At 33.1% G+C, this 13,200-nt stretch overlaps 1 long non-coding RNA gene across 5 annotated transcripts in view; it reads left to right on the plus strand.

The window, feature by feature from the left end:
* LOC145683314 (uncharacterized) overlaps window positions 1-13,200 on the plus strand; it is a 564,956-nt gene that overhangs the window by 146,453 nt on the left and 405,303 nt on the right. For 2 of the 5 annotated variants that reach the window (XR_014131021.1, XR_014131022.1), the window contains exon 3: window positions 875-949. The exons of the other annotated variants lie outside the window; for them this stretch is intronic. This is a non-coding gene — a long non-coding RNA (uncharacterized LOC145683314). The remainder of the gene's footprint in view (window positions 1-874; window positions 950-13,200) is intronic. 5 annotated transcript variants of the gene reach the window in all.

Below are 13,200 nucleotides of genomic sequence, written 5' to 3' on the forward strand. Positions count from 1 at the left end.
CAATAACATATGTATTTCTTGTTATTGAATTTCTTCGTATTATAGTAAAGTTTGTTATCTCTTTTGGTAAATAGGTTGTTGTAATTGCCACTATAACTGGTAACCTGCTATACCGCTTACAATCATACAAAGTCACTGTTTCCGTTAATTTTCTTGTTTTTTTGTCTCTGTGTAAGTATGATAGTTTTGGATTTATCTCTTAGTACCAAATAATTCAGTACTGAGAATTTCCGTTGGGATATAATTCTATATGTGTGTTTATTCCGCAACAACCTTATTACAGCAAATTTTATGCTCTTTCTTTTGGATAATAATGTATTTTGAGCTAGAATGTAAGGGATCTAAGTTTTTTTTAATTTTATAATGCTAGTTTAGGAGGATTCTGGTTTAGGCCCCATTTTACCAAGATTGTTGCACCAGCGCAAATCCGAATAGGATACAAATTTAGTATGCTATTTAGATGATCGTAATACACAGGTTTATCAAGTTTTTAAAGCTACCTCACTTAATGAAACCAAAACGTATTTATTCACTGGACTACTCGATTTAAATCCTTGTTCGTGGGAGAAAAGAAACATGTTTATTATGACTGGTTTTCTAAATATTTTATCTGCATTTTAAGTTTTCTTAATACTCAATATAACACTTTCTTGTTATATGGATTTCTCGTTTACAGAGAAGAGTTACCATTTTTTTCCAATTAAACGAGATTAGCAAAGTAATCTCAAAATATAATTTTCATTGCAGAAATGTAAATTACAAAAAATGTGACTATAGAATTGAATAGTTGTTTTGTTTCATATTTTCAAAATATTTGTGTGTGAACTGAGCTTGTTTGTAATTTTCTTTTTTAACACCATTTATTGCCTTACAGAAACACATCAGTTGCTTAGTTGGCACATAGATTGGAAGAAGCTTTTTATATTATTGCCAGCGTTTCGTGATTTTGGTAATGCAATTTTTATATTTCTTTTAGTAGAAAACTTGAATATTATTAAAAATAATTATAAGTTCCATTACGTCATCACTAGAATTAGTTTATGTTGAAATTATGTATAGTAATTATCCTCCACTGAAACTTTTCCATATCAGGAAAATTTGATTAACATGCTTTACTGAATTTAGCTATTAGGCTTTTAACTTTTGCGTAGGTTTACTTTATTCTTAGGATTTTATCCACAAATTCTTTACTAGTCTGGAGGAAATCCATCGAAGCTAAAAATTTCGGTATGTCTAATGTTTCTCGGTGGCTTTTACCTAACTTGCGGGTGCTGAATCTGAATCTGCTGGGTGTACAAATGTACACCTTGGGCATTTCGAGTAATTCAAGATGGCGGCCACAATGGCAGCTGTAAACTTGATAGGAATAGTTTTGTATATTTTATCAAGATAGGTATCAAATTATATGCTTTTTGGGTTGCAGATTCTAATAATAATGTCAAGAATGTTATGAAATCTATACAAATCGAGGTATTTAATATGGCACCCTATATGGCGGCCGTAAAATTGACAAGAATATTTTTGCCGTATTGTGTCGACATGAGTATCGAATTATATGTTCTTTGGGTTGCAGATTTTAATAGTTACTTCAGAAATCTTATGAAATTGATAGAAATCAAAGTATTCAATATGGAATATTCAGATTTGCTATCCCCGAGCTAGGTACATACTTAGAACAATATCTGATACACTGAAATGTTGGATTGGGTGTTGATGCTTTCTCCGTCACCGCAACTCACCTTGTTTGCGCTCCAGAACATTTTTTACCCACAATTTGGGCTTGTCTATATTTATTTACAAAAACATTCCTTTCTGTGTGCAAAAAAAAAAGCTTAGGTTTGAAGATTTTCTTATATTTTTTCCTGGACGTTTTCTTCTTAATCAATAATTATGTTGCTGGCCACATTAATGCGATTTATGTACATTTACAATACAAAATGTTTCTATGTTACTCCGCAACAAAATAATAAATATCACAGATCAGTCACTTGTCAGTCTTCGTCAGAAGAAGTATTCATGTTTTCGTATTCTAGATTCCTAGTATTTTGACGTGTGAAGATATTGTGGCATAGTTTAGAGGCTTCACAATTGCAGAAGTCAGTCTAGCTATTATGATTTGCCACACAGCCACAACGTCCTTTACACATGTTTTCAGAAGAACAGCCGCAATTCACCATCTTTAAGATGTCTTTCGGTGCCATCACAGTTCTCGGTGGTACAGTAACTGGTACCAATGTTTTGTTCAACTCATCAGGATACCACCCAAAATGTGTCGGATCCATGTCTGGTGGGTCTGGGTTATCTGCTTGTTTCCAAATACAAGCCTGGAAATGAGCTTTTTCTACATTTTCAGAGAATGCCTCCGTAGTTGGTGGCAAGCTCTTTATTTTCGGGATATGTACGGCAGACTTCTTTGACAATTTCTTCAGCCAGACATCTCTTCTGACATCAGACATTGTAAGGCCAGTTATCCTACCACCATACCAAAAAGCTATAAACTCAGTTGCCTCCTGAACCACATCTTCAAGTAGTGATGTCTTATTTCCAAGCTTTTGAAGTTCCTTCCCACTTTGTAGTACTTTCATTGCCTTCTGCTTTCCAATGCCATAAAGAGTAGGAACTGTATCGCAGCCAGAAATATAATAAAGTGCTAGTAAGTTTGAAATAATGCCACGGGTTTGGACACAGACAATCCAATGTCAATAACTCCTCTATGTCTTTGAGTTGCCTCCATAAACATGTTACAAGTAAGTTTATGTGTGCGGTAGTGGTGCATCAGGAGGTGAAGAACATCTCAGGAAACATTACGAACCGTTGTTTAGATTGGATCATGAAAACCAGTTGGTAGTTTTTCTTCGTAAGAACAACGCCTTCTCACCTATGTCAACAGCATTATCAACATTCACTTTCTGGAAACAAATTTTCAATGTCACAATATTCACAATAGTTCTTGGGTGATCTCCGGTCTTCAGAGGATCCATACAATGAAACAGCTTTTCCTTTAACTTATTTCGATCTGCATGATCTCCTTTTACTCGAGGTGGCATTCCTTCCGTATGCTTAGTTATTTCCATATCTATCCAGCATCCAGCATCTCTCATGACATAAATGTCATTTACTAAACGACTGCAGGTGTTAAGACTGAAAGCCCATCGCTTCACTGCTGATGGATTTAGTGTAAGTCCGATTATGCATCCTGGTACATGGCCATAACGCATAAATGTATTCTCAATGAACATGTCTGATCATATAGCATTCCAGATACCTGGTTTGTGACGCAGGACATGTCCACCTTTCATAAATCGTTCTAGTATTTCACTTGGAAATATCTCTTATTTTGTTTCTGAGATTTTCCTAAATTCTATGAAAATGCTGCCATCTGTGAGCACAAAATTAAGATTTTATGATTTATTATTACTCATGTCAGTATATATTTTACAAAAATGGGTTTAAGAAATGACAACATAAACTCCTTTTGCAGCCGCCATATTGGGCGCCATATTTAATACCTCGATTTGTATCAATTTCATAACATTTTTTACTTTATTATTGGAATCTGCAACCCAAAAAACATATAATTTGATACCCATCTTGATAAAATATACAAAAATATTCCTATCACTTTTACAGGCGCCATATTTGCCGCCATCTTGAATTACTCAAAATGCTCAAGTTGTACATTTTTACAACCAGCAAATTCATATTCAGCACCATCAAATGAGCTAAAACCGCTGAAAAACATTATACAAACTGAAATTTTTGGTTTGGTCGAAAACTAGGGTTTATTCACCAGACTATACGCTTTACCCTTTCCAGAAGTCATCTCACCATTGTTTCTCTCCTCAAAATTTAGTAAAAGAACGCTAATATACTTTAGAGTACCAAAGATTGGATATCCTAAAATGTAAGTATGTCATACTGTAAAATATGTGCCAAGATGTATTGAAAGATATTTACTAACGTGATAAATTTACATAATTGTGTCAGAAGGGCTAAGTGAAGAAACACCGTTTCGTGCGAGAGCTTGAGGTTAAATATAACTTGTATTGCAGCGGCGGAAGGTTGCCAAGCGCTCTCGTTTATCCCTCAGCAAAGAATGATATATTTTTTTTAAACTCATGTTCCGTAGATGTAGACAGTCTTGATTTTTTGATTGTTTTGATTTTTGGTTGTTAGAAGGAATTGCTTTGAGTTTTTTGTTAAACAATAATTGCTCTGAAAGAGGCTGACTATTTGAACCTATAGTTTTCTAAATATTCATTAAGTGATTGTTCAAAATAATATCAATAATAAATGGATCGTTAGTAAGATTGCCACTTGATTCAATTTCAATGTTTTCTTCAATTACTCGTTCTTTAGTATGCTTCATGTGTAATTATCTTCCGTAATTTGGAGGTCTTATTTTCAGTTTTATTATATTTTGCCAATTTTAAGGTATTTTTATTTTTTTATATAGCTTATATATTGCCCTGTCATGTTACTTGGTAACTCTACTCTCTTATATGATAAATTTGAAGATCTTAAGTTCTTACTAGAAACTCTTATTGATGTAGCTATCCAAGATTTGTTATTTATTATTGGAATTGGGCGAAGTTCTCTAGGAAATGCTTCATTGAAGTAACGAGTGTATGCGTCCTGGAAAATGTTACAAGCTTCATTAAAGATTTTTGGCGTATATATTTTCCCAGCTTTTATGGCTAGATATAAAATTGAAATGGGAGATATTTCTTTCATTCAAAATTTTTGTGTATGCGGATTTGACTTTCGAGTGTGTTTTGATTACCTTTTTGTAAAATGAAAATATTGAAATGAAATAAGTGAGCTTCATGATCCGAGAAACCACTCTTTATGACCGAAACTGTGCTGTTTATATATATTTTCGTTATAAAGTAATTGATCGATTACGCTACGACTATGATAAGTTATTCTTGTAGGTACATGGACCATTCGTGTTAAATTATACGTATTTAAGAATAGGTTGAGTTGATCATCGATATCAGTTACAAGGAAATTTACATTCAGACCACCTACTATAACAGAATATTTATTAGACTGAGCAAAAAAGTCCATAGTTAATTCAAGGTTTTCAATAAAAATATTCAGATCGCTGTGAGGAGTTATATAATCACATATTACAAACAGGTCATGAGTCTTACTGAAATACATAATCATAAAGTAATTCGAAACTAAGGTATCTATACTGGTAAGAATGTGCTTTCTTGTTGATTTTATCTCCGTTGCTGAAAGAAGAATAGAAGCAGGTACAACGAACAAATAAAATGATCCATCCATGCTGGAATGAGAAAAGAGAAGAAGTAAAGGAGTTGAATGCCATTGGCCACGATTTATTAGCTTTTCTATTAAATGTTTGTGTTTCGAGTACAAATTGGAACTATTTAGCTTTTCCATTAAAAATAACCTGCAGTTTATACTTGTAAATTCGCAACTATAATGAAAATTCCGCACATTCCTGAACGATTTAGGATAAGACTAATATTATAATATAACAATAAAGTTATAACTTTCCTTATTGTTTTGTCAAAAATGAGTAAACATTTTCAAATATCTCATTCAACACTTTCAAATAATTTCAATACGTAGTGGGTATGACGTAGTCACTACCATACGCCTATTAATATATAGGTATTAACATCAAAATGAGAACACGACCCTCTTGAAACAAGGTCGAATAGAAGGGATTATACAGTTAACCGAGGATCATACCGGAATAATTAACCAGATTCGCAGCTTGTGTATTACGAATAACTTATATTGAAATATAGTATTCACAAATAGTTATCGTCCATGATATCATAATGTACTACAATCTTTACTTAACATAACAAACAGCATACAGCCTTTATATGGCCTCTTTTCTCAAACCCGTTAAATATATATTTATTTAACTTAGACTATATTACATTTTAAAGAGCCTCTTTTGGACATGAACTATCTAGGTCGTAAATCAAAGAACGAATATTTCACCGTGCATAACTTGTGCAATAGATTAAAATTCAGAACTAAATTGAACGTCGACCTCAAAGATCAAATATTAAACCAGATGTGAAGGACGAAACATATTAAAATTCAGTTTATATATTTGGTGTAGAGGTCTAAAGTGAAGTATTTGATTATGTGTAGCCCATAAACAGTACAACATGTTAAAATTCTGTATCCAAACAAAGCAGTTGTCATTGACTATTATATACAGCAAAAATTGTGAAAGATCAAATATCTAACCTTGTATAACTCGAAATTGTTACGATATATTAAATTATATTTTCTAAATTAGCGAAATTGTTACATTGACTACTATATACACCAGATTTGTGAACCTCGAGGTTAAAGGTTAAATATTTACAACATGCTACAACATGTTAAAATTTTGTATGCTGTTTCATTATAAGTACCGCAAAGATTTGATATGAAAAAAGCTGACATCTCAAGTCAACTCTTAAGGGCATGATAAATTTGTCAAACCCTATTTAACATTCCAAGAATTTCTTCTTAAAAGTTCCTATGTCACTCCATATTTCTCTCTTTTTTTATCCTCTTTCAAGACTCTTTTTATCCCATGTTCGTGAAGTATTTGTTTCTTAATTTTTGTTCCGTTTACTTACAAACTTGATTTTTTAAATATTTATGTACCTTACACAATTATAACCATTAACATTACCACTACATTTATTAGTTCCAAGTTCCTTTGATATTGACACATTTAGTTTCGGTGCAGCATCTTGGAACTTCGTAATAGTTCGTACATTTTTGTCCTACCAGACAAAATAATATATCATTCAAATAAGCCAAGAGGGGTCATTTCAAAATGTTCAAAAATTTTCAATTTGTACAAAAAAATTAAATTCATATTAAACATTTTAAATTTTTTAAACAGTTCAATTGCCTGTATTACGACAGTTTCAAATTTTAAATTTAATTAGCACATAATTCTGTGCTTTTTTCTACTCCGAAAGCAATTTTTACCCATGTAAGAAACGAAGGATGATCATCTAAAGTTTGAATTGCTTCTTTTCTTGCGCTGCTAAATCTCCAATTTTGTATTTTAACTAGCACAGAAGTATCTACAATTGTCGGATACGTCTGTAGCAACGAGGACAAATGTACTATTAGTATAAGCGACAAAGTGTCATTACAAAACTGGCGGACCAAGTTTGTATTCCAAATTTTCAAATCAACATTTAACTACCTTAAAATTGTGTACCAGTCCCATATCTTTTTATACATATAATGATAAGAAAATGTACCATTTAAATAAGCGAAAGAGAGCAATATTAAACTTTGTAGTTCCATGAGTTTCGATCTTTTCAAATTCTAACTAAGTAACTAACTCAGTAACTTCTTACTGAATATTAATGTTCTATGATTTTTTAATTACACATATTTAATAATCTATATAAAGCGTATCCAAAGTGTGGTCTATAGAATGTAATTTAGACAGAGTAAAACTATTTTGTAAGGTTTAAAAATCAGATTATTATCTTTTATAATGGATGTATAATTTCTGCTATGATAAATTACAGTGAATAATTAATGCCCCGTTAGTGCAATTGTATTACATAGGGGTCGATATAAGGCTTACGGTTTCCTTGTGTAATTTGTGCCATGCTGAATAGAGATTCGAAAAAGAATGTAATAAATTAAATCCATCAGCTATGCTAAATAACCGTTAAAAAGTATGGTTTATCCTTTCGTATCCTTTCGTTCTGCATTTAACATAATTTGTACTATGTCATTTAGGAGTTGAGAATGTGTTGGAGTCCTTCATAAAAACTCAACCACAAATCTATAGTTATAGTGTAAACTCTGCTATGGTAAAAAATTGGCTGACGAAATGTTTTAGTAATTTCTATTATTATTAATAGGGTTATTTAAGACAGTTTTCGTAACCTTTACAAATTCCGTGCCTTTAAATAGAGGTTGGAAACGTGCTCCTGCTCTTGCCTAAGTTTATGTTGGGAACATGGGGTTGATATTATGCTCGTGCTTTTGCGAAACATTGGTGAAGATATTCTTGTACCATTTCATAATATGGGTTAGGAAAATGCGCTTAATACCTCTTACGTTCTTATGCTCAATTTTTGCTTATAAACGGTTGAAAGGTGCTCATAATATTTTATTAGATTCTTATATATATATTTTTATGCTTAAATAATAGGTTGGTGTATGTGTTCATATTCTCTAACTATCATTTGTGCTTTGTTAAGTGTTTTAAAATGTGCTTAGGGGATGAAAAACGAGCCTTAATATTTTGTCAGCATATCAGAAACGGGCCGTAAAAGTGCCTATTTTAGCATACGTTATGATGTGTAAATTCTCAAGAAGATGTTTTTCTGGAATATTCACCGGAAGATTCCCTAAAATGGGAATTTTCCGGGAGTTTATGTACACTCACGTCCAAGATTATTTTCGCAAGTCTATAAATATGTTGTTAGAGAAATATAGTTTGATAACGAATTCGCCCGGTATTTCTTATAATGTTAGTATGTGTATAATCGGCGAAAACAGAACAATAAAATGAAAATAAAACTTTCTTGTCCATTAGCAGCATATTGTTTTACTCATTCTAATTTTCGTATTTATATTTCTTTTCCTGTGAAAATTACCACAAATATACATTTTCTGATTAAACACATACTATCAGTATTAAAAGTACCCTGCAAAACGATTATAGAATTATATTCTTACAAGAAAACAGTTATAGATATGCACCAATCATTTTGGACATGAGTGTACAATCACAAAGAAAATTGCGTTCTATTACTATATTATGATTTCAAAGTTAAATTCCTTTTCATATCTCAGTATTACTGTCGCCCCAAAGAAGTCTTCAAAATGTATATTCTGAACGGTATTGTCTTATTTTATAATACTTTATTATATCTAAAGACTACGCATAAATGTATATTTACTTACAATATCTACTTATTTACTTATATATTATTTATTTATATTGAAGTAAATATATGTGAAAAATGGTATACTTAGTACACATACATAAACAATAAACAGTATAAATTTATATGTAATTGGATTTTCTAAACTTGACCCTACTACCGATATAAACATGTTAAATTTCTAAATGTTAAAAACAAATTAGGTTGGGTAACTGCCACAAGAAACATGTCTCACAATTAATCAACATTTCCAAATACATATTTATGTTCACAATATCTCCAAGACATATCTGATATATCTCCACAATATCTGATATATCTTTATACTTTTGCACACAAACTGCCACACACAAAATTTATTTTTACCTATTTCTCAAACTTTTATGGTGTAATTCACATGTAAGGGAAATCTGTTATTTTTTTCAGACATTCGAGTCAGCAACAAGAGACACACCAACGTCTATTTCAAACAGTGGTTCGGATGTATTAATAGTACCTATTTCATCTCTATTTTTACATAATTTCTACATTACTTTAAAAAGTAGTTCCTTTTCAACATTTGCAAGTAGTACTTTGCTACTTCTTAGTACAAAAAGAAATACAACTTAGAAGATAATATTAATAGTTATATAAAGTACAGGCAACGAATTATTTTTAACCTCCAAATTATTTATTTAAAACCTACAAGTAAATCATACTGAATGAAAATGAAGCAATTAGACACATGGATCGTATAATTTGGAAGATAAAGTAAAAAAATCGAAATAAATTCCTTCCCGGGAATTTGTATGCCAGGGGAAACACCCGAGAATATTCCCGCTGCCCATATCTAGGCATACCTTGTCAATACTTGTGGGCAAACACGTCTCCGAAAACCAAACCTCCCACACTCAGAAAATGTCAAAACGCAGATACAAACCGGGTAACGCGCACAAAAATGGACAAATCTCCCAAATTCACTAACGATCATAATTTCCACAGCCAAAACTCCCACACAGGTAAGATCTCATAACTCTCAACGGTCATAAATTCCACACAAATGGACAAAACTGCCACATAATCGGAACAATCCCCACTAACTTAAATTTATCCTAGTAGCTCTTCTTTTATGCTTCACACGCTGAAAATAATAAAAGGAAATCGAAAGATGCTTATGATCAAAAGTGAACAAGGTGATACGTGGACAAGTCCCTCGAATTTTAGATCTTAAGCGATGTCGGGACATGCTTTTATTATTTTCATCGTACTGAGCTTACAACCAGGATCACTTCAAATTGTGGGAGATTTGTCTGATTGTGTGGGACTGTCAGTCATTTGTGTCGCGGTTGTGACAATTTGTCGTGTGGGAGTTTTCTCCTTTTCTGTAGGCTAATAGGGTCCTCCTACCAGTGAAGTTCGATTTGTATTTAAACGGCATCACAACTGATAACAATTACCTTAACTATGATAGAAACTTATGAATCCATATAACATTGGTCGATTTCGATATTTTTCGGTCACGAATTCACACCACTGAGTGCAAAAAATAGCTTATATGGTTGTAACACCACTGATTTACGCGACCCTGTAAACAATAAATTGCACTCTAGTATCGAAAGTTTTCCATCGCTTTTATATGTTTCTCTCTCCTGCTACCCATTGGTGTGTTAGGAATGTAACCCAAGCAGCACTCCTTTCCAAATTGCACTCCTTTCGAGTTGTTGAGTTGATTTTAGTTTAGCGTCCCTTTCAGCAGCGAGGCTATATGAGACGTGGACCTACTGATTAACGTGGAATCCGAACCACATGAGCTCCCGCCGGGAATCGAACCCGGGTCTCCCACGCCAAAGGCGCGTACGCTAACCGCTTAGCCACGGAGGAGCTCTGCACTCCTTTCGAATTCCAATGTTTACGATTTATGGTTGAAACAACTTAAATCATACCAAATGTAAGTAGGAACACTCACTCACACACACACACACACACACACACACATATATATATATATATATATATATATATATATATATATATATATATATATATACAGACTGTTCCATAACTCGTGTAAATTTCTACAGCATGGGAGAAGATGAAGTTTTCGCAATATTAATATAAGATTTGGCACTCTTATTGAGAAATATCTAAAATATCTAATCACAAAAGTTCATTTTCCTTATGGGAGATTCAATGTTAAATTTTGGGAGCAGTTCTCTCAAATAGTTATTCGTAAAATGTTGCTGCAAATGAGTTGTATTTGTTAGAATGTGCAGAAATACTCATTCACAAAGCTAGTAATGCCGTCTCAAACATTATTTTGGGAAGGCCCTCCTTTTGGGGGACAAGGGGCGTAATAAGGAGGTGGGTTATGTGATACCAAATTACCAGAATTTATTTTCGGAGTGACAGTAAACGTCACATTAATCACGAATGTCACAGAATTAACGCCTCAATGCTCCTTACATGTAAAATTGGCTGATAATGGGGCTACAGCCCCCTTAAAAAGTAAGAAAAACATAATAAATATCTTTAGTAGGGACATACGAGAACAATGTATTTTTATCTTTTTATTGTAAAATTTGGCGTCACTGTAGCAAAAGAGTATGCGTTTTTTGGAACGCAGCACCTTTGGGGGGCACAGGGGGCGAAGCATTAGATGATGGATCTTTATAAACGTTCAAAATTTTGTTCCCGAAATGCCAGTGAGTGTCAGAGTTTTCACAAATGTCACAGAATTATTATTCTAATGCTCCATGCATGACCAGTGTCTTATGTAGGGTTATAGTTCCCTTTGAAAAATAAAAAAGGACGATAAATATCCTTAGAAGGGACATACGAGAAGAAGCATTTTTTGTCAATTAATGTGAAATATGGCGTGGATGAAGCAAAAGAGTATGTGTTTTTCATATCTGTAATATTATTTTGTTAATAATATACTTGCTTGGGGGGGCACAGGGGTTTGAAGCATAAGTTATTGAATCTTTAAAAAAATTCAAAATTTTATTTTGCAAATCCAATGTGTGTCAGATTATTCACAAATGTCACAGAATTTATATTCCATTGCTCCCTGCATATACCAGTGACTGATCAGTGCTTTACCACTGATAAATCGAAAAATTTCGGTATACGATTCTTGGAGCCTTGCTTCGAACGCACGCTTGAGGAATCGTCAAACACCAAAAGTTCACCAATAATATTGCCAAACTTTATAGACGTGCTGAACGATTTAATATCGCAAAAACACCTACTAAATAAATCTAAAGATACTGTATCTTCGTGAGATATTTTCCAAAGAGCACTGTAGATGATAGAGGCAAAATTTCATTCATAGGAGTTGTCAACCGACCCCCTCACGTTCTATGGGGTGAAAAATCGGTATATTTAGGTAAACTAGGAAATGTAGGCAGTGTTGAATGATATTACGAGGAGTGTTCGATAATTACTGATGTAAAAGAACTTCCATTTTTCCAACTTAGCCCCCTTTCACTATAGTGCACTTCACTCAACATTGTTCTAGATCAGTTCTCAAAGTCGGGTCCACAGGCCCCTCGGTGTAAACGAAACCTAAAAATTGAGCTGTAATAAAATGGAACTCACATCAGTTATGCAAGAGTACTTTTAATATTAAAAAACTGTCGTTGTGGGCGGTACGTTTACAAAACAATAGCTATATATCATTTCTAGTGCTCAAGGATTTTATTGATTTTTCAGTTGAAAAACTCTTTGCCGAAATCCATAAAACACTTGTAGAACACTTGAGAGCATTAGCTGCGAGCTTTCGGAAAAACGTTCCTGGGCTGGTAATAGTTGGATTGAAAATCTTTCAACTAATGTAGAAATCCAAGACATAGATTCTACAAGATCTCTAACACCGAACGAGAACAGCTATTTGAGCTTTCGTGCGATGCGTCATGAAAAAGCGTTTTCAAAGAAAATGAGCTTTGTAGCTTTTGGTTGCGTTTGCGTTGTGAGAATGAAGTGTTGTCTAAAAAAGCATTGCTATATTTGATGCATTTCCCTACAACTTACTTATGCGAGCACACCTTCTCTGCTCTTTGCAGTACTAAAACCTAAAGGCGAAGTCGCCTTAAGGTCGAGTCGGACCTAATATTCATAGTGATAGAACTGATTCCAAAGATTTAAATGCAGTTATGGAAAAATACAAAGAATTTCATTACTCACATTACTCACTCACCCCACATTCGAGAACATTTTTTATCAAGTGGATTTCCTTTTTTAAAAAGCCATTCTACTGTATTTTCAATTGAAATTCGTTCATTAGGAAGCAATTATTTATCTTAGAATAAAT

The sequence above is a fragment of the Thermobia domestica genome, chromosome 4 (genome assembly GCF_964235325.1).
Source record: "Thermobia domestica chromosome 4, izTheDome1.hap1.1, whole genome shotgun sequence".
Taxonomy (NCBI): Eukaryota; Metazoa; Arthropoda; class Insecta; order Zygentoma; family Lepismatidae; genus Thermobia; species Thermobia domestica.